General features: G+C 35.1%; 1 pseudogene; it reads left to right on the top strand.

Annotated features, from left to right (window-relative positions):
• The first annotated feature begins 703 nt into the window (after positions 1-703).
• LOC123478438 (heterochromatin protein 1-binding protein 3 pseudogene) lies at positions 704-1,313 on the top strand (annotated as a pseudogene).
• The last annotated feature ends 4,433 nt before the right edge of the window (positions 1,314-5,746 follow it).

Here is a 5,746-nt window from a genome sequence, read left to right as displayed (position 1 = left end):
ACATATGTACATCAGGGGATAAAGATAAACTCAAAACATCTGGATAAAATTAGTCTGTGATTTCTCTTAAAGCATGAGGTAAAAAAGAAATGGTGGTTCAAATTAATAGTTGGCTCCATAAATTTGGAGGAGAATTTTGTGCGCATGTGTGTTATACTTAAGTGTGTTATTCTTAAAATCTTAGGGAAAACTTTTAATCAATTCTGTGGTAGATAACTTAAGATTTCTCCAACAATCCTCCTTACCCCTTTAAGCGTGCTCCTTTGCAATGAGACTTAACCACTTCTCCAATCAAAAAGTGAAGTCTATTAGCTCCGCCTGTAGAACCCGGGCTTATTTGTTACATGATTTGACCAATTTGATATGGCAGAAGTGACCTTGTGTAATGTCTGGACCTGGGTCTCCATAAATCTTGCACTTTTCACACTTGCTCTCTTGAAATGCTTCTGTCATCACGTGATGTCTAGCCTACTGTAAGATGAATGGTCTCATGGAGCAGAGACAGAACATTGCAGCTGAAGCATTCCAGATCAAGAAGCTGACAGCCAGTAGCAACCACTGGAAATGTGACTGAGAGCATCTTATATGTTCCATCTCCAGTTGAGCAGCCAGATGACTTCAGACATTTCAGTGGCCCTAGAAGATACCAGCAGAACTGCCTAGGAAGCACTCAGCCTAAATTGCAGAATTATGAATAAATAAAATGTTCATTAAAGAGAAGAAAGAAAACAAGCCCTCTAAGGAAACAAAAAGGAATGAGGAAGATCAGTTTAAAGAAAAAGGAGAAGAAAGGACAAAATACCTTTCTGGGCTATCCTTTCTGCCAGGCAGCTAGCGGGGGCCCAAACACAAGCACTGCTGCTTCTTCCCCAAGTCCAGAAATAGATGCAGTCCTAACTGAGGCCATTAAGGCATGTGTCCAGAAGAGTGGTGCATCAGTGGTTGCTATTGAAAATATATCCTCCATAAGTGCCTTCACTGGAGCTAGAGAGAAGGGGCTAGCCCTTAAATGAGCACGGAAGGGAGAGTTCAATAGAGGTGTCATCAACCAGGCAAAAGGGAAAAGAGCTTCTGGGAGTTTTGTTGTGGTCCAGAAATCAAGAAAATCCCCTCAGAAATCCAGAAGCAGAAAGAACAGGAGCTCTGCAGTGGATCTAGAACCAGAAGTCAAAGTGGAGGACATCCTCCCACTGGCCTTTATTCACCTTTGTGAACCTAAAGAAGCTTCTTACAGTCTCATCAGAAAACATACATCTCGGTATTACCTAAAACCTAGAATGGACATCAGGTATGATCTCTTGGCCTGGACTTAAAAGCACATTATTAACTTAACCCCTTTTCATGAGGAAGGAGAAAAAATAAATATTCAATAAGGATTGTTTTTAGCTAAACTAGGAATAAACCTTTTGTGCAGTTTTAATTTTTTATTCCAATATTTTTTTCATATTTCCATATGTAGCTTCCTTTTGAAACCCAAACTACATGTTAACTTTTATAAGAGCCTGATAAACTCTTCTCATGATGTCAGCTGCTAGAATGTTGAGTGTTAAACTCTATATTGTCTCATATGCTCATTATTTTAATTATTTTTCTAATTTTTATAAGGTGGTAAAATACACATAAAATAAAATTTACCATTTTTAAATGTACAGTGTTTACAGACAGACTGTACATTTAATATATTAAATGTATTTGTAATATGCTGCCATCACCACCATCCATCTCCAGAACTATTGTCATATTGTAAAAATGCAGCTTGGTTCCCATTAAACAAAAAAAAATCCTCATCTTTTCCTCCAGCCCCTGGTTACCACCATTCTACTTTCTGTCTCTGACCTTGACTACTCTAAGTATCTCATATAAGTGCAATCATACAGTATTTGTCTTTTTGTGACTGGCTTCTTTAACTGAGCATAATATTTTCAAGGTTGATTCATGTTTTTGCATGAGTCAAATTTATTTTTTAAGACTCAATAATATTGCATTGTATGCATATACTACATTTGAATTATCTATTCATCTGTCAGAGAATACTTGAGTTGCTTCGCATTTTAGCTACTATGAATGATGCTGCAATGAACATTGGTGTTCATGTCTTTTTTTTTTTTTTGAGACCATGCTTTCAAATCTCTGGGGTATATACCTAGAAGTGGAATTGCTAGATCATAAGGCAGATGTACTTTTAATTTTTGAGGAACTGCCATAGTTTTCTTCAGTGGTTATGCCATTTTTCATTCCCACCGACTGTGTATAAGTATTGTAATTTCTCTATATTCTCACCAACAATTGTTAATTTTTTTTAATTATAGCTTTCCTAGTGATATGAAATAGTTGGTACTCATATTATAGTTAGAGTAATAACTGAACACATAAAGAATTAAGGTTACTATAACACTCTACATAGAAATAGCACACTATCTTCGTTCAAGTATATGAAAAATTTTGAGAATTATGATAGTAATAATTTATTGGTAAAAATTGCCACGTACCATCTAAGCAGATCATTTAGATTGTCACACACAGTCATTAATGGATTCGTGAAGACATACTGGTTTGTACATATCTGTATTTTTTTAAATGGGCAAAGGACCTGAATAAGATCTTTTCCAAAGAGGACATACAGATGGCCAACAGACATGAAAAGATGCTCAATGTCACTAATCATCAGAAAAATGAAAATTAAAACCACAATGAATAACACCTGTCAGAATGGCTACCATCAGTAAATCAACAAACAAGTGCTGGACAGGATGTGAAGAAAGGGAAACCCTTCTGCACTGTTGGTGGGAATGCAGACTGGTACAACCACTGTGGAAAATAATATAGAACATTATCTCAAAAAGTTAAAAATGTATCTGCCTTTTGACCCAGCAATCACTTCTGGGAATAATTTCGAATAAATTCAAAACACTAATTCAAAAGAACGTAAGCACCGTTATGTTCATGGCAGCATAATTCCAAGCACTAAGATATGGAAGCAGCCCAAGTGTGCATCAGTAGATGAGTTGATAAAATAACTATGGGACATTTGCACAATGAAATATTACTCAGTTTTAAAAAAGAAGAAAATTTTACCATTTGTTACAGCATGGGTGGACCCGGAGAACATTATGCTAAGTGAAATAAACCAGTCAGAGAAAGACAAATACCAAATGATTTCACTTAGACGTGAAATGTAATGAACAAAATAAACCGACACAAACAAATACAAACAGACAAATAAATAGAAACAGACTCATAGAGACAGAGCAGACTGACAACTGTCAGAGGGAAGGAGGTTGGGTGAAAAAGGTGAAGGGATTAAAAAGGTAAAGGGAGAAAAACACCCCCAGACTCAGATACAGACAACAGTATGGTGATTACCAAAGGGAAAGGGTGTGGGGGAGGGGTGAAGAGGGTAAAGGGAGAATAAATGGTGATGGATGGAGACTTGATTTGGGGGGTGAACACACAATACAATATACAGATGATGTGTTACAGAATTGTACTCCTGAAACCTATATAATTTTATCAACCAATGTGACCCCAATAAATTTTTTAAATGTTACAAAAAAAGAAGAAAAATTGAAATAAGGACTTCTCATTAAAAGTCAAATGTTTTCTTTCAAAATTCAAAATAAAATTTTCCTCTTTTACCCCCTCACAGAATAAATAAAATCACTATTTTGCTAATGCTTTAAGTAGAAATGTGTATTTAGTACTTCATGCGATATGTGATTACGCACCCCTCACTTTCTTAGGCTTTACAAAAGGAAATACATTTTTGTTCTTATACATTGATACATTAATACAACACTATAGATTAAGGACACTTTTTAAATTATATAATAATTTATGTTTTACTCTACACACATACATGGATGTGTTTGCCAAGAACTTAACATTAGAAAGTAATGAAGACAAGCATGAGACTTTTAGAGGGGGAATTCTGAAGGAAGAGTTTGGTAAGTGCTAGAGATGGAAATTTTGGTGCACTAATGCAATAAACAGTCTCAAGGAAAATGAGAACTTGTGCTCAGGAAGGCTAAGAAGCCTTAGAATTATTTTAAATTTCTGTTAATACATTTTCAGCAGCAATGTTGTACATTACAGAATTTTGTTGTGTTCGTTAATTTTTTTTTTAGAAACCATTGTTTCCACAGTGAAGTGTTGCTAAAATCCCAAAAAAATGTTATTTGGGAACAGGGACTGCTTTTAATTTGGAAAAAAATTATTTTCTTTTAATATACCTCTCTTAATGTTTACCATAATTATTGAAGAAATAATTGTGTATTTGAAATAGTTTTATTTTTTCATTTTCTTTATAGATTCCTTCTCTCCCACCTTTCTTCTTCCCTTCCTTCCTTTTTAGCATTTCATTTTATTTGCTCTTTGTTTGAAAGGTATTTAAAAAGTGAAGGAATATTGTAATTAATCTTATTGTAAGTAAATCAATGTCTCTTTAGAAAGTCACTGAGATAGCATGTTGAGTTAATTAAGTTAGAATAGGAAATGAGGGCTGAAAACGATAATTATCAACTGATGCCCAAATCTAAAATACATCCAAAGTAGTTATTCATAGGTTATGGGCCTGAGTTAAAGACAGATTATTTACAAAGGGAGAAATATAAATGGAGCCATACTTATCCACCTACGCTTCCTCCAGTGCCAGCTCTTATTTCTTTCCCCCCCTCCTTTTTTCCCCTCTTGATTCAGGCAGGATTTGTGAACATTGGCATCAAAGAATTAATTCTAAAGTGGGAAATGAGTGTTGCTGTTAATTGAATCAGAAATAAAGACCTGGCATTGCAAATAATTGCTATTTTTCTAAATGACTCTTATTGGGACACTCCAATGGATATTTTAGCTCCTCTCAGGAAGCAATACATTGCTAGGCCTTGTTGCTAAGCAAGACCACACAGTGGGGAAAAAAAAACAAATTCTGAGATTTTAGTGGCATATTCAAAAAATATTTTAGACCTATAATTTAATATTAGATGGCATGTATGTCTATATGATATCTTTGAATTATATGAAGTATAACTTATTTCAGACAGTCTTGAAAGTTTCCTGGTCAAGATGTGATATCTTTCAAGTTACAAAAGACCTTAAAGTACATAGCATATGTCTTATTTTTAAAATTGAATAATTGATTTGCCCTGGCTGGTATGGCTCAGTGGATTGAGCACTAGCCTGCTAGCCAAGGGGTTGCTGGTTCGATTCCCAGTCAGGGCACATGCCTGGGTTGCAAGCCAGGCCGCCAGTTGGGGGTGCATGGGAAGCAACCACATATTGATATTTTTCTCTCACTCTCTCCTTTCCCCTCTCTAAAATAAATTTTAAAAATTCTTAAAAAAATTAATAAGTGATTACATTACAACAAATCTAGTTGTGTTTTTTTTTTTTTCTGGCTGTAAAACTATTAGCTATATCCAGTTGTTATTTTTATGGAGAGGCACAATCTTGCCAAACATTTATGAAATGAAGGTATTGGGAGATAATTCTGTGTGAATGTCTTGTGTTTTTGCATGTCTTACAAGGAGAGGCATTGACAGCATTTTTATCCTAGATATCTTTCTAAGGATGCTTGTATAGCAATTTTGGCAGGTAGAGATTCTTTCATTCCAGAGCAAGAAGCAAATCTGTTATACCATTAAAAGATAATACCTCTTTCTGGAGTATAGGGCAAGCATGTTCACTACCCATTATAAAAGGTTCAAGTTCTCTAAACTCAGTTTTCCACCCTGGTAATAAAATGCACTGTGTG

Source organism: Desmodus rotundus, chromosome 2 (assembly GCF_022682495.2).
Source record: "Desmodus rotundus isolate HL8 chromosome 2, HLdesRot8A.1, whole genome shotgun sequence".
Lineage (NCBI taxonomy): Eukaryota > Metazoa > Chordata > Mammalia > Chiroptera > Phyllostomidae > Desmodus > Desmodus rotundus.
This window is presented reverse-complemented; position numbering and strand designations above follow the sequence as displayed.